The following is a 25,367-nucleotide window of genomic DNA, read 5'->3' as shown; positions in this document are numbered from 1 at the left end:
GGGTTTGTATTAACATACATTTTCTCAAGGATTTGAAGTTTGAAGCTCAAATGTATGTCATTATTTAGTGACTTCAATCCTCAGATCAGCCCAGTGATTTTCTAGAAAAAACACACATTTTGAGGAATAGGCCAAAAATATGAGGCAAAATCTGGGCATTGTGCGAAAATCTGGACAGCTGAGAGGTATGCTGTGAACTCCTTATGAAAATTCTGAAAATGTGGGACAAGGTTAGTTGCAGGACCTCTACTACTTAGAGGGGGAAAAATACTTTGTGACTATTATCATTTGCAATGCAGAAATAGAAATACAGTATTACCAAATAAAAGTCTCATTGTCATGTTCACCCTGTTTTCTATGTGCATATAAGGTTACAGTAAACTCTCAGTTAACCAGAACTCAAGTAATCAGAACGCTCAAGCAACCAGAAGAAAATCAAAGAAGTACAGTACAGTATGAACAATTCAGTTTTTCATGTGTTGCACTTTTCGCCCCCGTCCCCCTGTAGAAACATACCTTACATTTTTAGAATTTTAGAGTTTTAAAAAGGAAGATACAGATACATTCCCTCTCTCCCCAACCCGAGAACAAGGTCAAACCAAATAATTAAAATCACTAAAATGTCAATATCCGCTCCATACTCTCATTCAGTTTCCATCAGATTGCACATTCTCTCTTTGATGTCTCTCACACACACATAGTCTCTTCAGCTTTCATACATCTCTCCGATCACTCATACACTTTCGCTTCTGCTTTCATACATGCATTCGCTCACTCCTTCTTTCTCTGATCTCTCACACGCGCACTCACTTGAGCTTTCATACATCTCTCCACTCTCTCACACAGTCGCTTCTGCTTTCATACATGCATTCTCTCTCTCTCTGTTCCATTCCAATCCAGTCAGCGTGCCACTGAAAACTGTTCCGAACGCCACGCTTTCTAGTGGAAATATAAGTTTAAAGTATTATTATTCCAGCCAGGCTTTTAATTACTGTATCTCCATATTAAACTCAAATCAATATAGTGTTTATGGTATGGTATAGTATAGGGTATAGTATTTGTCAGGTCTGTTTTTAATAGCAACTCTCAAGCAACCAGAAACTACACTTATCCAGCACCTACCAATCCCCATGGGTGCCGGTTAACTGAGAGTTTACTGTAATGATATGACAGTCAAGGAAAAAGAAGCCACATAACTACCGACTGATTAGAAAGTGCAACTGCATCTACTGGTAAAACTTAGTTTAGTATGAGAAAAAGTATTAGGCAGCAAAAATATCTGAGCTTGCAGGCAGAGCAAGACTAGCAGATAGTTTCATGTCCTGTTTAGTAAAACAGTCATGCACTGTATTACCTTACTGCATAAAACCCCATCCCCCCTCCCATTTTTGGCATGTACCACTGCAAACGCATCATTACTGGAAGCTACACATATCCATCTAAATCTAATGTGAAAACTGAAATAGTTATCCATCCATTCCTTGATGCCTATTAGTCATATCTGTCTGCTAGAGCAACTCTTTGAACAGCCACTGACGTCCGTAGAGTTTCTAGGCAAGAGGAAACAGATACAGATTTCCAGGCCTTTCGTCTACCTCACACACACACACACACACACACACACACACACACACACACACACACACACACACACACACACACACACACAGTGTATACTCGCCTACAGAGAATTAAGAGCAAAAACATTTATTTCAAATGAATATATTAGCCAAATTCTGTTAAACCACAGCAGAATAACAAACTACTGACCAATGTTAGCTAGAGTTCCTCTATGCACAAATTTATTTTTATTTTATTTATTTATTTTACATTTGTTGACCGGGCTAGTCTAGCTGGATATGTGTCCATTTTCAGTAGAGGCCCGGGGAGAAAAGCTCCAAGAGTTATAAAATACTAAAAACAGAGAGTGACAATACAAACACAAGGATTTTACATCAGGACTAGTTAATACATGTATTACATAAACATAATCAGAGCAAAAACATAAGTATAATAAACAAATGATTTTAAAAGATTTTTTTGTTTGTTTGTTTGTTTTTTTTTATCAAAAGAGAATAAACATATGACTGTGTACAATATTTTATAAAGGGGGGAGCTATGAGGATATAGACAAAGGTAAATGCAGGAATTATAGGGAAAGAAAGGTTAAAGAGGTAGAAGTAGAGTTAAGCTGGGTAGGTGCAGGAGCACAGCCAGTGTTTATTAAGATGAATTTTCAGCTGTTTTTTAAAACGTGGGAGAGAAGACAAAGTTAAGATATCAGAGGGTAATTTGTTCCACATTTTTCCAACAGAATTGGAAAAGAGACAGTCACCTGCAGAGTTATTGGGTTTGGTTGAATTAATCAGTAGTTTATTGGAAGAGCATAGATGTTTACAGAAGGGGCTATGGCATTCCTCTCAACCTCTTAGGACAAGAATTCTGGGCAAAGCTAAAAATAATGGGGTGACAAAGGCCAACAATCGGGGGCAGATTATAAATACTGGTCTTATAAACTTAGTTGCTAGATTAACAAGTTTTGCATTAGCATGAATTTTCTAACAGATATGAAGTCTGAAACTCAAATATCTTTTGTTATGTAATGGCTGCAGAGATTTTGACAAAAATTTTATGAGTAACAGATCAAAAGCATGAGGCAAAAATCTTGACATTCTGCAAAATTTTGGACAGTTGAGAGGTATGGGCTATGGTTCTATATATCAAATATTCAAGAATTTAAAGAGTTAGAACAAGAACGTTTTAAGTAGTTTAATTGTTGCTATTGCTTATAGCATATTCTGATATATTTAGCATACAGTATGTTAATATGACAAACAATTTGTATAAGTTATCTTAAAATTGCAGATTGGATAGCCTGTCCTACTTTTCAGGTTTTGATGAGCTGGTGTTACATTTTATGCACTGTACATATATTCTTTTTTCAAAGAAAACAGCAAACGATCCAATTTCTTGCTCTAATATCTCAAATCTATTTCTCATCTTTAAACTCTTACTACCTCTCTTTTCCCTATCCTTTTTCTTAATTTATTTTCTAAATCTGTATTTCACATATCATATCCTCATTCTTTTCATGGGTGTCTTAAGATCTGGGTGGTTTCATTACTTCTGTTAAATCATTTCCTGTATCCTTTGCTCTAATCACATTCCCCTTCTCTTTTCTGAAGCTTTCTTTTGTGAATCCTGTTTGACTTTTTCCTCAAATTGTTTGGCCACAGTTAATTTTTCTCCCATATCTGGGGGTGATTTAGTTCAGGTAACAACTGAAGCACTTATGGCAGAGACCAGAGTGACTTCTATGACCGGTGGCTGGGGTCTGAGACCGGTGACACAGTGCATTAGTTGGACATGTATAGATGTATGTACATCATAATGAGGGTATAATTGGTGACTGCCATTCAGGAGAAAAAGGTCACCGAGGTTTCCTGGTATGTGCCGTTTGCACTGACTGCAATATCTCATTGGCAGTCAGGATTAAAAATAAGCAGATGGGACTATAGAAGGATGTGATTGTGTGAGATGGGTACACCTTGTTGGTGGAAGAGATAGGAGACCACAATTTGCTAAAAAATAAGGAGAGGGACAATGGCATGTCACCCCTTACAAAAATATCAAAACAAAAAAAGTTAAGCATACGACATAACACTGTGTCTTTTACATCATTGACAGCATTCAGAATCATTCACTGTGAATCTGTGTTGTGCAAATGCTGAAAAACTGTACACTACAATGCAGTAAAGATTTTTAATGATGCATGACTCAGGTAGGCAGCACTTCTGAGCAGCTTTCACTGCTCACTTGTGAAATATGCATTGGATACATTACTGTACCTATAGTGTAGTCTGTATAAGTCATACACTACTTAGTAAAGCCAAGCAAAGCAATGTAAACATCCCAGACAAGGTGATGTGCATGTCTAGACAGCTGTCCATGTTCCATGGAATGCTGTTCTCATGAAGGCTAGAAGAAAGAGCAGGGAGACCTGCTTGCTTCTGGTGGCACTAGGTTACATGATATTCAGCAAAGTGCCACAAAAATTCACAAATAAAGTTATTTATTTTAACACCGGGGACACACATTCACCCACTCCAGACCCTTAACTTACAACACGTGGAAAAGGGAAATTATAGGATAGCAGGAAATGAGAAAACAGGAAGTAGAAAAGTGAAACACACAAGAAAAACACATACAATAGATTGCAAGGTGAGATGGTAAACCAGGATAGAGCTCGCTACACATGCATCCATGTATGTATATATCCATGTGTGTGTGTGTGTATATATATATATATATATATATATATATATATATATATATATATATATATATATATACACACACACACACACACACACACACACACACACACACACACACACACATATTTTATTTATTTATTTATTTGACATTTGTTAACTGGGATAGTCCAACTGACCCAAGGTCCTTTTTCAGCGGAGGCCCAGGGAGAAACGCTCCACTGTAAAAAATACAGATTAGCAAATACAGTAGTACATAAACAAACAATACAGATGAAAAACATTGTTTTGCATCACTTTATACAGCAATGTTTGGCATATAGAAAGGTACAAGAGCAATATAAATGCAGATTAGTCATTTTATACAAATAAAGGCATATGTGTATATGTACAATAAGAAACAGATTTACAAGGGGGCAATCAAATTATTAAAAAGGAAGTTAGAGAAAAAGAAAGACAGTTGTTAGTACTGTAGATAAGATAAGAAATGAATGTGCTCTAAATGGGGTGATGGTAGGGAATAGAATTGGTGTAGAACTTAGATAATTAGATTGGCGAAGATGAGAAGGGAACGTGTTGTGAGAAGGGAGGTAAGATAGAGACATTAGAGGAAACAACTAAAGGAAAGAGATGAGCTTGCAGATAGCTTATAGGGTGGGAGTTAGAAAACTGTGTAAAAGGAGAGTAAGAAAAGAGGGAAAAGTTGGCTGAGATAAAGTATAAGGAGTTCAGGGAGGATTTTTTGCACTGATATAGCCAGGTAATATTTAGGTAATCTTTTAGAGCTTTCTTAAATTCAAAAATCTGATTAGTTTTTCTTAAGGATATGAGAAGGTTGTTCCATGAGGGGACTGGTAAGTAGCTGTAAAGTTTTTGTCCAGTGGATCTCTTAGGTTTGTAAACTTCTAGGAGATATTGCTCAGAGCTCCTAAGAGTTCTTGAGAGGTATAGGGGAGAGTATAGAAGAGATTCCAGACAGGAAGAGGGTTTGTACAGGTTAGAATGGATGATAGTAAGCTGAGAAAGTTGGAGATGATGAGGGAATTTTAAACAATGTAGTGTCTTGAGAGCAATACAGTGATGAGATTTGGAAGGCTTATTCTAAGCAAATCTAGCTACTTTATTATAGGTGGTTTTAAGTTTAGTGAGGACATTAGATTGTAAATTAGTTAAGATTTGTGAGCTATAGAAGAGATTAGGAAGGAGGTACGTATGGACAAGTATCTGTCGGGACTCATTAGTGAAAAACGTATTATTTCTATACAGTAAACCTAATTTTTCATGTGTTTTCTTAATACAATGGAACACATGAAGGTCAAATTTAAGTTGGTTTTCAATAATGGCACCAAGAAGCTTAGTATGGGTTTCAGCATTAATGATTGTGTTAAGAGATGTAATGGTGAATGTGGATTTGTGTTGGGACCGTGACTTAGGGAGGAAATGTGGTAGTGTGGTCTTTTTTCCAATAAAGCCTTAATCGAAACCATCACATGCAAATACAACCCTGGGGAATCACTATTTGCCCATGAAACAGCAAAAATATGAAACAACCTTCCTCCTGACCTCAGACTACAAAACTCCACACCCTCCTTCAAAAGCCTACTTAAAACATACCTCTTCATCAACCACATGTGCAACTGTAATTGACCCCCTAAGCCTTATCCACTCACTATTACTATACCCCATCTGTCCTGGACAACACAAACAACATCTAACTATACCTATCCATGTGTGAGCAATAACCTGTATATGTGTGTGCGTGCGTGTGTGTGTGTGTGTGTGTGTGTGTGTGTGTGTGTGTGTGTGTGTGTGTGTGTGTGTGTGTGTAGTGTATGTATATGTGTGTATGTATATATATACACACACACTTATGTGTGTGTGTATGTATGTATATATGGGTTCCTATTAAATGATCGAAGAGCATTCTTTTGAATGCGTCTTGATCGAACTTGAAATCACGAAAAGGCAAAATAGTGAAACGGCATATAAGCAAATTCTTTCTCTGGGAAAGAAATTATGTGGTCACTTACGTTACTTTGCCATTTTTGTGACTGCAGTGCGATCTCGGAGTTGGTATATTTAAGTAGGGGGGTTATGTCATTTTTTAAAAAAATTTTTTTTTTTTGTTTTGTGGAACAGCAATTTTTTTCCCCTTGGAAAAAAATTGCTGTTCTAAGCATTCGAGCTTGTAAGCTTTCGCTTACATGGGTTTGATAAATCATTGTTCGCTTTTTTTAAGCATTCGATGGTTTAACATACACCCGTGTATATGCTCTTATGTGTATATTTGCTTGAATGTATATATAGAAAACTTAAACATTTATTTACTCGTATTCAATTGTGAAATATCTTGTAATGCTCTACCAGGTTCTTATCTACTCTCATTGTATATTTTGTACACTTGTATTTTCAACCAAAAGGGGGAATATCCTCTTATTGCCTACTAATGGCTGTAAAGTCTACAATCTGTATGCTACTACACTGTAATGTCTCTTTTGTAAATTTTTCTTCTCTCTGTAAACTTATGGAGTTTTTCTCCTCTGGACTCCGCTGAAAACGGACACTTGTGCAGTCGGACTATCCTGGCAAACCATAAAAAAAAAATTGTGGGGGTTAAGTATGAATTGGTTATTGGTGAGACATTTTTCAATGAGGTTGAATGATGTTTGTGTAAGAATATGTAGGTCAGAGAGGCTATCAGAAGTGGCGATAACTGTGGAGTCATCTGCATATTCTATAAGGGACGAATATGGACAAGAGGTATAGAGATGGTTTATGAAAATGTTAAAAAGAAAGGGAGCAAGAACTGACCCTTGAGGGACTTCCATCTTAATGGGTAGAAAGTGGGAAAGAGTGTAGAGCCATTTAACAGCTTGTTGTCTGTTAGATAGATAGCTATGGAAACAGGAAATTGTAGCAGCTGAAAACTTGAGCTGGGTGTCTTTAGAATGAATAGGGTGAAAGACAGTGTCGAAAGCTTTGGAAAGATCTAGACTGAGACAGGAGACCAGCTTGTTATCTCTGGCCAGTGAGACAGAGTGTGTAAAGGATATGAGGGATGTTGTAGTTCTATGGTGAGGAGGAAAGCCATGTTGTGTAGGTGAGAGTAAGCTTTCTTGGGTGGGATAGTCAGATTTGTTTATGAACAGATTTTTCAAGAATTTTAGATAAAGGGGACAGGATTGCTATAGGCCGCTACACAGAGATACTATTGTGCCTAAGCCAGCAAAAATGTGAGTTACAAACAGAAATGATATATGGAAGTAACTAAGTGGCTATGTAAAGGTATATAAACCTGCAGCATTTGAATTCTTGCTGCTGTTTTGGTTACTGATTAGTAACATGACAATCAGACTCAGATTTGTTGTTGACCAGCTACATAATGCAGAAATTGGAAGAATTTGGTAGACAGAATTTTACATTTGTAAAGATGGTTTGTATAACAGCTATTTATCTGAGTTTGGATGGTAATGTGTATATATTTCATAACAACTGTGTGGGCACTGCAGGGGGCTAACAGAACATTATTCAAATATGCTAGGTAAGTGATTGTAGTCTAATCAATGGTGTATTGTATTTGTCATGTGTGTTGTTAGCATACATTGTACAAATACATTTTGTAATATACCATATACCTAGACTGTTAGCCTCTCCAACACAGATGTCCAAGCTGTTCTCTTACATACATGTCCAGAAGCAAGTATACTAGCTAGATCAAGCACAGTGACCTTACGAGGCGAGATTGTTAGGATTACCAAATATATCTTTAGAGCTGTAATAATGGCAGCACAAGCAAACAGTATGAAAGGCAGAGGATTTGCAGCTAATATGTAAGTAGGCCCCTTTTGCAAAGCAAACTAACGCTGATGCATATACATTGGTAACCTACAGTCCTCATATTTTGTATACAGTGTTCAGCATGTCCAAACAACAGAGGCTAGACAATTTTAGTAATGAGAAAAACACCCTGCTGAGAACCCACAGATAGCATGGCACACTAATGCACAGCATTCCTTATGGACCCAGAGGTGTGATTCTCTTTGATGCAAGTCATTAATGCTGGGGGGAGAACAAGAAAAATAGTAAGAAACAGTGTAGATTGTGCTCCACTAATATACTCATCCAGGCAAAGCAGGAGGCTAACAGTACCCAGAGGGCCTCATTGATATACTCATTCAGGCAAAGCAGGAGGCTAACAGTACCCAGGGGGTCTTACTGATATACTCATCCAGGCAAAGCAGAAGCCGAACAGTACCCAGAGGGAGACAGTCAAGGATAGGGCAAGGTGGTTGACCAGTGACAGACATAAAAGTGTTCCTGTGTTACTGTCAGGAGGTGATGCACCATAATCCATCCCCAGGGATGCTCTGATGTAGCTTGTGGGCTACACTAGCCCCCCCCCCCATGTGTTTCTGTTGAAGACATCAGATCAATATTACATATCACAAGGTTGTCAACACTGTTTCTACTCATACAATAATAGGATGATCCAGTTCACATGGCATAAATTTCTCTTCATATGAACCTCAGGTGTGCAACACTGTCCTGCTGTCATTTCATAATTTACTGTATGACTACCCTTGCCCTGCATTCTACAGAATTACCTTAGTAGCATATCTTATAGGGTTCACTGTGATGTTCTCTGGGTTCTCCAATCACAGATGTAAGCAGCAATGGGCAAGATATTGAGGCTGAACACAGGGCTGATGCTGGAGATACAAGGTAACCTAGTGATGGTAACCACATAGAGTCTGAGAAGTCACAGTCTAGGGACATAATGCCTATTTCTGTTTCATTCCTGTGTAAGGAGATACCAAAAACATTGTGAAGAGACAGGCACAAATATGGAAGACTATGCAGCTCTACAGGGGAAGTACCCAGCAACCTCTGAAGAAATGACATCTCTTGTGTCTACTTGTTACTCATGATACCCCTGAGCCTGAACAGGCAGATTCACATGTGTGCAGTGTTTCTCATGTGGGCATTCCTACAGTGTCCCAGCTTGTACATAACACATAAGATGCCAGCAGTCCTGGGGGGGCTGGATCAGCAGATGTGCAGAAGTGTAATTCAGGCACAGTTTGTTGTCATTTGCTCCATATTGGAGCTTGCAAATATGTTCTCTGCCATCATGAGCTCATGGCTGATGCAGAGTTCCACTTTCAGCTGCTGTATGAGGTTGTGTATCTCAGCACATCTCTGCATACAATTGCCACACTTATGTGCTGTAGCCAGAATAGAGCACATCCATGTGCTCCACGTGTCTTCTCAGGGCTTTCACAGGGTGCACACAAAGCAACACAATCTCAAAATCTCAAGGACCCTGGCACCCCTCATTGTAAGCACAGATGAGAGTCTAGCCCCAGGTCACTAAGTGACTTCATATCCAAGTAACAAGAGTTCTAACAACTGTCACCCCACATCATCAAAGAACACAAGCTTCTAGGTCACATTCATCCACTGCTACCCCAGTTCCATTCCAAGAGGTACCAAGCCATGCCACTCTGGGTGATTCTCCCCCACAGTCCAGTATTGCCCCAGCAAACACTATTTTTGATGTGTTCCACCATTAGTGTCCTGTGTTCCACCTTTTGTGTGTTAACTGTTGTATGGTGTTTTGTCCTCTTTTCACCTAGCAACTTATGACTGTGACCAACAACAACCACTATTCTGTATGGTATTGAGGTGATATCTGATACATAATATGAACAGATCATGTAGTGATAAGCATAGTGTGAGTTTTTATACTTATACAACTTGAATAGCACTGCATGCACATTAGTCTGTGTGATGCTCTCGGTGTACAATTGTCATTGCCCATAGTTGTTGATCAAATGTTACTGCTTTACCAAAGCTACAATATACTCTACCGATTACTGCCTGGGGGACTCATGTAGAACTTGTTTATAGGTTCATAGGTGTGTACTAGGCTAATGGCCTTGGAGTCTTTACAAGCCTAGCCCAAAAAAATTGCCCAGGCACCCTGCCACCCAATGTTAGTTCACAGTGCCCCTATCCAGTAGGGCAACTGGAATGATCCCTAGAGTGAACTTTCTGTTACCTATCCACTCGTCAAGATTTCTGTTGAAGAGGGCCAGCAAGGTGCTCTGCTTGACATGAATGGGAAGCTTATTCCAGAGTATGGGCAGTCTTTGGGAAATGAACCTGTCCCTCCAGCATGTTGTGTTAATTGTGGTAATAAGGTTGCGATCTCTGGAGCATGTGGCATGGGGGATTGGGATTTCTTTAGGTGTAGCATTTGAAGTAGGGCTGGGTCGGACGTGGCTTTCTAAGTCAAACAGAGATCACCTCTAAGTAGACAATAAGAGACTGAGAACAGCTGAAGTTTCTTGAGTCTCTCCAGGTAGGACATGTGTTTTAAGGCCTAGGATCCTTTTTGTGAGGTACTTTTGTGCCCTCTCCATCTGTTGTAGGTGTCTGGTCAGGTACATGCCAAACAGGGTGTTATATTCGATGATTGGTCTAATGAGGGATGAGTAAAGAGGGATGATGACCTCTTTCTTCCTGGATGCGAAACCTTTGATTATAAGATGTGCCATGTAGAAGGACTTTCTGACCACAGTGGCAATGTGGTGGTTGAAGGTGAGGTGGCTGTCGACCTGGGTGCCCAAATCTCTTTTGGCCCCTTCAGTGTTCAGTGGACCCCCCTCAATGTGGTAATTTGTGGGAACTGAGTTTTTTTTCAAAGGCAATTATAACGCATTTTTGGTGTTAAGCTTCAGGCCATGGTTCTGACACCAGTCATTGGTCTCAGAGAGGCTGTTTTGTAGGATGTCTGCATCACTTGGGGAGTTGGTAATGACTCCTAGTTTGCAGTCATCAGTGAACCTGGTTAGCCAGAGTCCTTCTGTGTTGGCCTGGACTTCTGAGAAGCAGATGCCAAACAGGAGAGGGCCCAGGATCGAGCCCTGTGGGACTCCACTCATGACTGGTCGACAGTCTGATTTGGAATCTGCAACTTTCACTCTGTGGGTCCTGTCTATGAGCCAATTTGCAACCCACCTAGTCATGTAAGGATTGATGCCTAGTTTGATGAGTTTATCAGTGATACCTGAGTGTGGAATGGTATCAAAGGCCTTGGCCAGGCCGAGGTAGGCAGTATGCACTGCCTTACCCTTATCCACAGGTGACTGCCTCGAAGAAGTCAACTAGGTTCAGCAGGCAGGATCTCCCCTTAACAAAGCCAAACTGTGTGGGGTCAAGAATTTGGAGATTTTCTATATCTTTGTTAAGCAGGTCCATGATGATGCGCTCCATAGCTTTGCATACCAGACTCGCCAGACTTATGGCGCGATAGTTCCCAGGGTCTGTAGTTGCTCCTTCTTTGTGGAGCGGGATGACTGTAGCAGTGTGCCATTCTTTAGGGACATAGCCTGAGGTAAGGCTGTGATTGAACAGGGCACACAGACGTGGTGCCAGTTCGTTTTGTAGCTTATGTAGGATGCAGCCAGGGATATTGTCAGGTCCTATGGATGCTGTATTCTTGGCTTTGGACAATGCAGCTTTTACCTGTGCCACAGAAATGGTGGGTACCAGGCTTTCTTCTGGTATTCTGATAGGGCCCTTGGAGGGTAGAGAGGGGTAAAGTTGGCACTGAATCTGTCTGCCGGTATGTTGGCTATATCTGTTGACTCAGTATAGGAGGTGCCATTCTGCAATAACTCAGAGCAAATCTAGGTATTGTCTTTGAGGTTTTTGATATAGCTATAGAAGGCTTTGTGTTTGTTTTTGGTGTCAGCTGCAATTCTGCCTTCATAGCTGGTTTTAGAGGATTTGATAAGGGATCTCAGCTTTTTTTTGAGACTGATAAGGGAGGTTTTCCAGTCTTGTGACTTCATTTTTTCCTGTAACAGTTTCTTCCTTCTGTTATAGAGTTATTGATGGCTGTGGACCACCAGATTGGCTTACTTTTTTTGGAGGAGAGCATCTTAGTTCTATTTGCTATGGCAAGGTCCATGCATTTGTGTGCATGGTCATGCAGTGCACTGGTGTATGATTCGGCAGTCATGCAGCTATTTTCCATTGGCATGGGTGCCAAGAAGTTAGCCACCCCTTTTTTTAGTTGTCTAAAGTCGGCTTTAGAGAAGTTTTTCAGGGTGGTCACCTTAGCAGGGGGTGTAGTTGAGATGGAGATTTCCATGGTGATCAGTTTGTGGTTAGATTTAACCAGGGAGGAATTGACCGCAGGTGTGGAGCAGTGGTCTCCCATGTTGGTGATAACCAGGTCAAGGATGTTGCTTCCTCTAGTGGGGGTCAGAATGAGCTGGACCAGGGCATTGGAACTGATAAATTCCAGAAAGCGTTGGGCCTGTACATTGGTACTTGAATAGTTTTCCCAGTTGATAGAAGGGTAGTTGAAGTCACCTAGTATGAGAATATTGGGTTGGACCTTGATTGATTCCAGGGTGCTTAGGAAGTTGGAGTGAGAGTCTAGGGACATGTTTGGGGTTCTTTAGCAGGCTATGACCTATATTGCTGTCTTACCCAGTGTTAATTGTACCTGAAGTATCTCAGATGCATTATGCTGGGCAACCAGTCTAGAGGTGCCTTTGGAGCTTCAGGCCATATTCTGGGGCTGAAAGGTATGGAATGAGTTGCAGCCTGGGAGTGCAGGGGTGCTTTACGCCTCTTTAAACCAGGTCTCTGTTACAGCACAGATGTCAACATTCTCCATTTTGAGGAGAGCTTTGAGCGAGTGTATCTTGAGATTTAGACTTCTAGCATTGAGCAGCATGACCCTCAGATTGCATTTGTTTGTAGCTGTTACGGTGGAATTTTGGTCTTTGGAACATTGCCTAAAAAAGGCACTGTAGGGGTGGCAAGAGCCTTAGCTAGTACCCGGAATCCCAGGGGTGACAGATGCAGGCCATCTCTGGCAAAACATCAAGGTCTGTCGATTATGTCATCCCAGACAGACAAATACTGGATCCCCCTTAAAATGACACCAGAAACTTAGCCAGTTGTTGAAGTCAATCATTTTCTGCTCATACTGTGGTATCATTCTGGGTGACAGTAGAATACTGCTCAGGGCTAGGGTCATACCTGCCTGGGCCACATAATCCAAGAGTTCCATCACATCTCTTTTCATGTAGTACAGAGAGGTATGTCTCCGGTCATTCACACCTACATGGACAATGACTGAGTCATATTTGTACTTGTTGTGGAGTGCCTGAGTGCATGTGTTATGTGGCGGATCCTGGCACCTGATGATGAGCAGAAATTATAAACAGAAATGTGACCAACACTGATTATAATGCAAACAAAAACCCCCCAGGCTGAGAGTTAACACAGAATTTCAAAAGCAGAGTAACAACCTCCAATGAACCCAGATGGCTACACTTTTTCACACTTCTGGCAAGTAACTTTAGAAAGACAGAGACCACAATATTCAATGAAATGTGTTGTCCTCCTCAGCATCAGTATCCTCTCCTGCTGCTGTTCCTGTTGTACTGTATGGAACAGATCCTGGTGCACTGAGATAACTACACATACGTTGGTCTCCTGAAGGATAGGCATTTCCCTAGATTCAGCATGTGGACAATATGTCCACCAAACTTTTTATAATAGCATGGCCAATCTGAAACTAGTCATAGGATCATTGGATCATAGGAAGTTACTAGGCTATTGGCCCTGAGGCCCTTAAAGCCTAGCCAAGAATTTAGCCCATGTTCCAACAAGTCAGCACCCTTTGCCACTGTCCAGCTTGGACACAGGTAGAATCTCATGGGTGTATTTTCTGTTCCCCATCCAGTTGTCCAGGTTGCACTTAAAAAGGGTTAAAGAGGTACTCTGCTTTACATGGAGAGGGAGTCTATTCCACAGAAGGGGAATCTCTGGGACACAAATCTGTCTCGCCAACAAGTCCTGTTGATGTCACAGACCAGGTTGAGGTCATGCGTGCGGGTTACTGGAATGGAGCTTGACTTGTGGATATGTAGCAGTCCCATCAGGGCGGGGTCTGAGATTGCTTTGTATACTAGACAGAGGTCACCTCTGAGGAGTCTGTAGGAGACCGAGTAGAGGGACAGGGCTTTCAGCCTATCTGTGTAAGGTAGATGTTTGAGGCCCCAGATTCTCTGGGTGAGGAATCTCTGTGGTCTCTCCAGGTGCTGCATGTGCTTTGTGAGGTACATGCCAAAAGGGGTACTGTATTCAATAATTGATCTTATAAGGGAAGAATACAGGGATGTTATGACCACCTTGTCCCTGTCAATAATCGTCCGGTCATTCAGACAGTAAAAACAGCCTCTGCCTGAATTGCTGTTGGTTGCTGTTACAGGAAACCCAATGTGTTGGCCTAGGAATAATAGCTGCTATAATCCCATCTAAATGCTGTTGAAAGTATTCAGCTGCCACCTCTAACATTTTTAATATGTGGTAATGTTGCTCCCTAGGCTACAATATCAACAGTGTACTACACTTCTCTATAGAATCCTGAAAGTATCAATGTACACTAGAGCATAAATGATTATGAACTGTGTCACTACCTTGAATCTGATTGTTTGCATCCTCATTTGCTTGTGCAGCTTCATTTTCATTTCTTTATATGATCATTTGCTTTCACTGCATACTGCTTGTCACTGGACATTCTGCTTTTGTGCAACATGGTTGTGGTCTGATTCATGACTTTCCTGTGAGATGCCGTGAACTTCTCAAACAACATCTACATATTACTCAGTTTATTTATGAATACCACCTTTTATGTTGCATCACATTCCCACCCCTATCCACAAAGTCAGTTTACCGGTAACCATTTGAAATGGCAGGACCCACTAAAGCAAGTCCTGAAACAAGGAGACTGAATTGTCAAAAAAACAGACTTACATATACTAAGTCCAAAATTGCCATTTCCTGGAATATTCCCTTTTCTCCGAGGTATTTCAGTTTCAGAGTTGTTATATAAAAGTGCGGGGCTTTCTCCCTGCAAAAAAAGACGTTTAATGGAGAAAAGCAATGCCTGACATTCACTCTTCTCCTGCAGTTTCAGTATTTTTTTCCCTGTATTGGCACTCAACATTTCAAGTCATGAAATTTGAATAGGAAGCCCCATTTAACTATTGGTTTTCTAAGTTTTAATTACAGCACAGTATGTGTGCATCCTTATTGTTTTTTTTTCCCAGATCAACTGTATAGTCTGCTGCCTGTTCAGTGATAAATTATGAATGGGAAAATCATTGCCCTTTCCTTAAATCATTTACATAGTTGAGTCATAACTGTTTCACTTCCCAGACATAAATTTTAATGTGATTCTACACAAAAACATTTTAATATCACATATTTTCACTCCCAATATGTTGATTTTGTGTTGGTACACGAATAAACAGGTCTTTGTGGGTTCTGTTTAAGTAGCTTTATTCTATACAAACACATTACTGTAAAGACATTGACTATGACTTAGGTAACTTATATATAAACTGACTACTGTGATCATACATGCTCACTCACTGGCTGCTGCTACAAAATGGCAGTAGGGATTGCACGTGTCTGGAATTTGTACGTGCACTCACAGCCTTACATGCTTCTTAAAGACATAGTACACATATGTTACACTCTGATCTACATCCTCCCTCTTTGAGAAATAGATCATGCAATTTTGTCATGAGACTATTTAACATGCAGAAATCGCAGATAATTGGTAGGCATGCATTATACAATACTAAACGCACTCATACACACACACACACACACACACACACACACACACACACACATATATATATATATATATATATATATATATATATATATACATGCAACCAAGTCCACATTGCTGTGTATTTCATACTAGGTTTAGAAACTCATCCATCTTGTGGCATAAAATTGGGAATTAGATTTAGCAACTTGGCCAGTCTCTGCAAAGTGGCTGAGCTGTGGAATGTTCAAATTACTTTCTAGAACAGAATCAGACTTCTGAACACATTTTGGTCTGGAAACAAAGTCTGACACATTCTTAGATTTAGAGCTTGCATCACAGATACAATGTTGTGACTGCAATGATGATGATTTAGAGCTTGCAGCACAGATACAATGCTGTGATTGCAATGATGATGATTCTTGTACAGGAAGTAGATGTCTGTGATTCCTCCTATACTCCACACCAAATAGGATCTCGGCTCGGCACAGATGCCTGTAATCTGTCTTTTTCAATCAAAACCTTTCATTGTCTGGATTCATACTGTCTCTCCTTCCCTCAACGAATGAAGACGTCTGCTCGATTTGTCATAACTAGATTTCTGGATATGACGCTTCTTAAACAGTTGAGCCTTGATGGTTTTATTGTTCTTGGATTTAGGCTTCAACAAACTAGATGAAATAGGTAGCGTAGTTCTAGTTTGTCTGGAAAGTAGTCTTTGAGCAGGTGAACCAAGAACATCATCACGAGGTATGTTTTTCAGATTAAGTAAATTCAAGAAAACATCAGTATTGTCATGTTTGACTTTTCGAGTAATTGCTTTGCACTCTCTACAGCTCATTCAGCTAGACCATTCGACTGTGGTTATTCAGAACTACTAGTGACATGTACAAAGTCGCATTCTCTTGCAAATTTCTGAAACAACTGGCTAGTAAATTGAGTACCATTGTCAGAATAAAGTTTGTGTGGACTACCATGAACTAAGAAATTACATTTTTAACTTAGTGATAACAGTTGTTGAGGTTAAGTTTGGTAACAGATCAATCTCAAACCAATTTGAATAAGATTCTACCAAAACCATATAGTGTTGATTGTTCCACTCAAAGATATCAGTAGCTGCAGTAGACCAAGGTAGTTCAGGTACTGGATTTAGCTGAAGTGGTTCTTTTTGCAAATGTGCTCTGGTACTATTACATACTGAACAAGAAGATAGAACTCTTATCAATGTCCTTTGATAATGAAGGCCAAAATACTAATTCTCTAGCTCTTTTCTTAGTGGATAACAAGCCTGGGTGACCACGATACAAAATCTGAATGTATTCATGCTGTAAGGAAGCAGGAACAACAATTGTAAGACCTTTGTAAACAGTACCATCATCCATCAACAACTCATCTCTGTAAGGAAAATATGGTTGCACTTCAGGTGAAACACTAGATTGCTTTGGCGTCCATCCAACATGGATGAAGTGAATAAGCTTCTGTGAAATTGGATCAGTCATAGTGTGATCTGTCAACTCTTCTAGTCTAGTGATGGAGAAATTACACACTGACATCACATCAAAGTCAAAAGTTTCAGCATCAAGCTGTTCTGCTGTACTTCTAGGTGATCTGGATAAGCTATCAGCCAGAGAGAACAATTTACCTTTAGTGTAGACCATTTTGAAATTATACTTTTGCAGTGTGAGCATCATTCTTTGTAATCTTGTTGGAGTGAAATGCATAGGTCTCTTTAGAATGGTAACAAGTGGTTGAAGATCTGTTTCAGTCTGGATAGCTCGACCATTAATGTAATCATGAAACTTAAAACAACCGAAAACTATTGCAAAAAGCTCTTTCTCAATTTGCGCATAATGCATCTCAGTTTGAGTCAGTGTCCTAGATGCATAAGCTATTGGTCTGCCCTCTTGAAAAATAACTGCACCAAGATCAAATTTCAAAGCATCACAGGAAAGAAAACAGATTTGTTAACATCATAGTGCCTTAATGTAGAAGGAGTGGCAGTTTTCTGCTTAAGGTCATCAAATGTCTTCTGAAGATGTTCTAACCATGAACGTACAACATTTTTGCATGTTAGCTCTCTCAAAGGTGCTGTCAATTCACTGAAGTCTGGAAAAAATGTACCTAAATAGTTGACCATGCCTAGAAACCACTGTAAACTTTGCACATTATCCAGTGCTGACATCTCTGGAATAGCTGTTTCCTTGGTAGGGTCAGGTTTTAAGCCTGTACTTGTAAACAAATGTCCTGCGTAGGTTACTTTTTGGAAGTCTGAATTTGCATGTCAGAGGACTGAGCTTCAAGTTTACTTCACACACTCTGTCTAGAACTTTCTTGAGGTTTCTGTCATGCTCTGCTTCGCCAGTGCCTCCAAGTAATAGATCATCTACTATTATGGCACAAGGATAACCTGAAAAAAACTTGCTCCATTGCACGCTGAAAGACTTCACTTGCGGAATTTATTCCAAATGGCATCCTTAGGAATCTGTATCTGCCAAACAGAGTACCAAAAATAGTGAGAAATGAGGATTTACGATCAAGCATCACTTGCCAAAATGAACTCTTTGCATCCAAAACAGAAAATACAGTAGCATTTGGTATTAGAGCTGCAACTTCCTCAGCTGTATGCGTTGGATGATATGGCTTTTTAATGCTTTATTCAAATCTCTAGGATCAATACATATCCTGATTTTGTCTGAGCCCTTCTTATGAGTGGCTACCATGGATGACACCCATTCATTTGGTTCTGTGACTGGACAAATCACACCTTGCTGCACCATTTTATCTAATTGAACTTTAACTCTGTCCTGCATTGCAATCAGAACTCTTCTTGCTGGTCTGACTGTTGGAGTGACCTCTGAATTTAACTTCATGGAATACACAACTGGATGTTTACCTAACTTGTCATCGAAAACATCAGCATACTCTGAGAAAATGGCTTCTGAAAAACTGGAACTTGGAACTGCACTCACATGATGAACTTCTTTAGCAAAATAAAGCAGATTCATTCTCAAGCTATCTGTGAGACCTAGTAAAGACTTCAGTAGCCAACGGACTACATGAAATAACAAATTGTAATGGCTTTCAGCCAAATAACAGGAAAGCATCACTGAGCCTTTGGTTTGAATCTCTTCACCTCCATACGCAACAAGTCTCGCACTGCTGGTTGTACTGAGTTGTTCATTAGTTCTCAGTTTTGTACATGTGCCTGCTGATATAACATTGCACTTTGACCCAGTGTCTACTTTGAGCTCTGTGTATTTTCCATTGACCCTAACCGTACAAAACACTTCACTCCTTGTTAATAAGTTTACTGCATCAACTCTTTCTCCAAGTACTGATAGCCATCCACATAGAAAGCTGACTATTTTGGTTATACTTGATCAACTTGCTTTTTTGTACAACCTTTCTTTACAACTGAGTGAGGCTTACTTGACTTGCAAAACTTTTGAAAGTGGTTCCATTTCTTACACTTGTGGCATTGCTGACCATATGCTAAACACTTTTCTCTCTTTTAGATGCATGATTTGCACCACAGTTGCAACAGTTAACAATAGAGCTAGACTTGGGTTTTGCTGACTTACACTTGCGTTGCACTGGAGTAGCGATGGAGCTTCCATTTTTTCTAGAACTTTCTGGAAAACTGTGCATCTTCTTTGGAAACCCTGTGGCTACTCCTTGCTTAGGCCTGTTTCTGTTTGCCACATGTTGCATACTATCTGCGTTTACTCTGGAGCTCACTGAAACCATGCTCTTGTCACTTGCAAGCATATTTGTATGTCTTTCTGCTACTTCATGGCTCTGACAAATCTCTGCTGCTTTACTCAATGTCAAATCACTGTCATGAAGTAAAATCTTTCTCACTGCAGCACTACTGATACCACACACATCTGTCTTTTATCAGCTCATAGGTTCATAGGTTGGTACTAGGCTATCGGCTCTAGGGCCTATACAAGCCTAGCCATAACAATTCCCTGGATATTTCTTCCCACAATATTTACTTTTCTGGACCCCTGTCTAGCAGGGCGGCTGACATGATCCCCGGGGTGAATTTCCTATCTCCCATCCAATCATCAAGGTTCCTTTTGAAGAGGGCCAATGAGGCGCTCTGCTTGACACGTATGGGCAGTCTATTCCAAAGTATGGGGAGTCTCTAGGTCAGGAACCTACCCCTCCAGCATGTTTTGTTCATTGTGATGACAAGGTTTAGATCACTGGAGCGTGTGGCTCTGAGGGATTGGGATTTCTTTAAGTGGAGCATGCCCAACAGCTCAGGGTTTGACATGGCCTTGTATGTTAAGCAGAGATCGCCTCTGAGTAGATGATATGCCACAGTGTATAGCTGGAGTTTTTTTAGATGGTCAGCATATGGCATCTGCTTTAGGCCTGTGATTCTTTTAGTGAGGCATTTCTGTGGCCTTTCCAGCTGTTGCAGATGTCTTGTGAAGTACATACCAAACGGGGCATTATACTCTATAATGGGTCTAATGAGGGATGAGTACAGTGGGACAATGACCTCCTTTTTTTCTGGATGAAAAGCCCTTAGTGATGAGGTGTGCCACATAGAAGGATTTCCTGACTGTTGTGGCGATGTGATTATCGAAAGTGAGACCACTGTCCACCTGTGTCCCTAAGTCTCTCATCACACTTTCGATGTTTATTGTAGTGCCACCTATGTGGTAATTCATGGGTACATGTTTTTTTCCAAAGGGGATAACTATACAATGTGATAGTGTTCAATCTCGCCGTTTGTTCTTACACATGGGTTCGGAGCCGATCCTCGGCTCCATGTCGGCCGCTTGCAAGCTCTGCATCGAGAAGAAGCCCGAGACAACCTAATACCCACAATCCCCCTCTGCCTTTACCTCAGATCTAGTTTGCCGCTGCTGCGTTCGCATCACTGGGATCTAGCTCGAGCAACTTCAGATAAGAAATAACTTTTATTATTGTTATTTTTCAGGAAAAATTTATTCTAAAGTACTATTTGGTGACATAGTGTATGTGTGTGTGGTAAGGTAGAAATACTCGGTACCGTTAAGTTTAATTAAACTTATTAGAGTTTTTCGGGGCCTACCACCCCTTACTTGAATTTGACAACCGGACTGACTTGTATATCGGATTCGACATATTTACTGGATTTGTCACTCTACTGGACTTGACCTTTTTTCTCTTACCTGTTTCTTCTTTAAGATGTCTGAGAAAATTAAATCAGGTTTTAAACGTTGCCAGTGTGGCCAAAAAATGTCAGTTACTGACAACCATAGTTCCTGTGTCTACTGCCTTGGCCCTCTCCACTTACAAGAGGACTGTTCAATTTGTCACTCTTTTAGTGGGAGGGTCATGACAGATAGGCGCAGGAAACTCATGGACAGGGGGTTATTAAAACCTTCCTTTCAGGAGGCTCTGGATGCTTCAGACCAGGCATCCAAATCCTCGAAGGAATCGAAGACGTCGGAGCCCAGGTCATCGGCTCCGAGCTCTTCCAGTAAAGTTAGATCACTGGTTCCACAGACTTCGGGGCCGAGTGTTCAACTGTTGGCAGTTTCCGAGCCTCGAGTCTTGGAACCGGTGATGGAGCTCCCTCCCCCGACACTGTTGAGGTCGGCTCCGTCTTCGGTTCCTTCGACCCGTTCTTCTAAGCCCCTCTCCGATATCGATGTGGACCGTGTGGTGCAGAAATTATTGGAGCATATGGCCCTATCCAAACTTATCTCGGTTTCCACCCAATTGGTGTCGAAACTTGAAGGCCTCCCATTATCTCCATCTGTTCCTCCTCCGAGACCTGTCCAGTCTTCGGAGCCAGAAGAAGCTGAGCTGCTGATTGTGGAGCCCTCGGTGCCAGAATCGTCCTTTTCTCGGTCGGCTCCGTTCACCTCGACTCCGTCCGATCCGGTACCGGAGTCTCGGAGCCGAAGATCCATCCTTGGTTCCGGGACCGAGAGTCGGACCGATGTTTCGGTTCCGACGCTCCCTCTTGGGGCCTCGGCGCGGATCGACTCGGTTCCGTCCTCAGGGTCGATGCCTTCGGTGCCTGTTTCGGGGATTCTTCCCATTTCTTCGGAACCGGGAGATACCTCGACTCGGGACCCGGGGGCCTTCGACCTCATGAGGAAGGTGTTGTCTACCCAGACAACCACATCAGTAGAGGCAGCCTCTCCTCCCCATAAAGGACCATTATCCTCCTCTGCACCAATGGCTACATCCAAGCATCGAGCACCTGTGTCTCAGCCACCCTTGGAGGGTGCCCCCTCTTCCTCGGAGGCTTCTTCGGATGCTCCCCACGAAGAAGTCCCTAGGAAAAGATTGTGTAAGAGGAGACACTTAGATTCTCCACAAGAATCTTTGACATCCGATACTGACTTGGATGAGTCAGAAGGGTCCCCTAAGTCACCTTCAGAAGATGTCTCTTTTTCTGACATATTGGAGATCCTGAAACAGAGAGGTGACTGGCAGTCCCTCCCCCCTTCTGAGGATGAGTCAGTCTTGCTGAAGGCATTTGGTGCTCGCCCTTCCTCCTCCTGGGTCACTCCGCCCTTCGATGAATTAATGGAACTTATTGCTCGAAGGGCGTGGGAGGCTCCTGACACAGTGGAACCAGTCCCTAGGAAGCCTAATAAGTATATCACTGCACCCTAGGACAAGACTTACTTGACAAAAGGAGTTCCAGTGGACGCTATGGTGGTGGCAGCGGCCACGAAAAAGGAGATGTCGGAATCTTCCTCATCTGTCCATCCCCTAATAAAGATTCTAGGACTATGGACAGGTATGGGAAGCATTTTTAGTTCAGCGGCTTTTTCCATGCGATCCCTGAACTATTTGACCCACTTTACACGACTACAGAGGGATCTAGTCAAAGAGTTGGGAGATACCCTCCAGGGTACCACAGATGCTGCTGTCTCAGAGAAAGTGACAGCGCAACTTAATACCCTTACATCCATTGTGAACTCGTCCATGAGGCTGATCTCTTACGCAGCCGAAGGTTCGAGTAGGGCAGCAGCTTCAGCGATTGCTCTTTGCAGACAATCCTGGATGCGCTTATGTTCATTTGCGGAAGCCTTCAAGTCTTCCTTTACTAACGCCCCATTTGACGGTGCCACTCTTTTTGGCCCCAAAGTAAAGGAGACCCTTACCCGGTGTGAGCAGGAGGGAAAGACTCTGTCTGCTGTCGGAGTCCATTTTTCCACCCCATCCAGACCGTACCCCAAAGGGCAACGTGGTGGAAAAATGTGGTTTCGAAAACCCCAAGGATCTTTCCCAGGCACACAGGGTGATGCCCCTTCTAGAGGCAGAGGAGGGGGCAGAGGTGGAAGACGCCGCCCTGGCGGCAGAGGGGGTCCGCAGAATCAAGGTGACAGGGATACACTCCCTGGTAAACCTTTCCAGCACTCCTGAGAGGAGGCCCGACTGTCCTGCTCTGGAGGCAGTCGGGTGTCGCTTAGCTTTATACCCTCAGGCCTGGCAAAACATAACTACAGACAAGTGGGTACAAAGCGTGGTTACCAGAGGTTACAATATACCATTTCTATCCTATCCCATTCCAAAGAAAAGACTCCCAGATGTGCCGCCCCATCTGCGAGAGCCAGCAGCTATAGAAATTTCAAAGCTGCTAGAAAAAAGAGTCATCCAACCAGTCCCAGCGGACCAAAGAGGATTCGGAACTTACTCAAGGTTCTTTTTAGTTCCAAAGAAAACAGGGGACTGGAGGCCCATTCTGGACCTAAGCGACCTCAATACCTTCGTCAAGAAAGAAAGGTTCCGAATGGTCACGCTTCAATCGATCCTTCCACTATTACAGAAGGACGACTGGATGTGCTCAATAGATCTGAAGGATGCATACTACCACATCAAAATGGCCAGGGCATCCAGAGATCATTTGCACTTCCGGCTGGGTGCCAGTCACTTTCAGTTTCGAGCCCTGCCCTTTGGTCTGACCTCAGCCCCCAGGGTCTTCACCAAATGCATGGCAGTGGTAGCGTCTCACTTGAGACGCCTAGGATTCCAGGTGTTTCCGTATCTGGACGACTGGCTCCTTTCTGCCACCACCCAGCGTCAACTAGTACAGGCCAGAGACTACACTCTTCAACTGTGTATTCACCTCGGAATTTCCGTAAACTTCGGAAAATCCTTACTACAGCCATCACAGCGTATCTTATTCATAGGAGCGGAATTAGATACACATCAGTTAATTCTAAGACTTCCTCCAGAAAGGATACTTTCACTTCAGACTCACATACGTCTTCTTCTTTTGTCCAGGAAATCCCCAGCAAAACTGGTACTGAAGGTTTTGGGACTCATGTCAGCTTTTCTTATTGCAATACCCTTGGGAAGACTGCACATGAGAGTCCTACAATGGCTACTGTTTGCACAATGGTCATTCCAACAACTACCTCTGACACACGAGATTCTTATAACGAACACATGCAAATCACACCTAAACTGGTGGCTTCAGACTTGCAACCTTTCCAAGGGGAGACCATTTGTGCTACCCACGCCGACAGCTACGGTGACCACGGACGCTTCCCTGATAGGGTGGGGGGGCATCTTTCAGGGACAGACAGTCCAAGGCGAATGGACCAATTTAGAATACAATCTGCACATCAATGTTCTAGAGTTGAGGGCAGTGTTTCTAGCGTTGCAACACTTTGCTCCCCTTCTTCCTCTGGGAACTATTGCAGTTCAGACGGACAACATGTCTGTAGTCTGGTACATAAACAAGCAAGGGGGAACCAAGTCCTATCAGCTATGCAGAGAGGCCATGAGAATCTGGCAATGGGCAGAGTCCACGGGTCGCTTTCTGATAGCAACGCACATCCCGGGGTCATCCAACGTCATAGCCGACAGGCTGAGCAGAGCAATACTGTTACCGCACGAGTGGTCCCTAAAACAGTCAGTTGTGAAAAAGATTTTTCGCACGTGGGGCCAGCCTTCCTGCGATCTGTTTGCATCTCCAATGAACGCCAAATGCAGGAGCTACTTTGCCCTATTACCCGCTCCAGGGAAGTCCCCAGGGACGCACTGATTCACGATTGGCCCCCGGGTCTCCTGTACGCATTTCCTCCCTTTCCCCTGATCACAAAGTTTCTCCAGAAAGCCAACAACCTACACAGGACAATAATCCTCATTGCCCCATTCTGGTCTCGTCAAATTTGGTTCCCCTTCCTCATGACACACTGCATTCGGGGACCCTGGATCCTGGACCCAGAGCCAGATCTATTGACTCACTCGTCAGGGGCTCCCCACCCCTCGCTCTTGTCCCTCCATCTAGCAGCTTGGCTGCTCCAATTCCCAACTTAGCCACGTCTGATCTTCTTTCACCTGCAGTTCAGAATATATTAGTGGCTTCTCATAAAGCTTCCACTACTAAAACATATACTAGTAAATGGAAGCGCTTTGTATTCTGGGCAAATACACAGCAAGTGGACCCTGTTATAGCTCCTTTGAAT

At 42.1% G+C, this 25,367-nt stretch overlaps 1 protein-coding gene across 2 annotated transcripts in view; it reads left to right on the top strand.

The window, feature by feature from the left end:
• LOC122794164 (avidin-related protein 4/5-like) overlaps positions 1-25,367 on the top strand; it is a 262,421-nt gene that overhangs the window by 192,418 nt on the left and 44,636 nt on the right. The window lies entirely within an intron of this gene.

This window comes from Protopterus annectens, chromosome 2.part1 (genome assembly GCF_019279795.1).
Source record: "Protopterus annectens isolate FY-2018-M chromosome 2.part1, PAN1.0, whole genome shotgun sequence".
NCBI classification, from domain to species: Eukaryota; Metazoa; Chordata; order Ceratodontiformes; family Protopteridae; genus Protopterus; species Protopterus annectens.
Note: the sequence above shows the minus strand (reverse complement) of the source record. Positions and strands in the feature narration are given on the sequence as shown.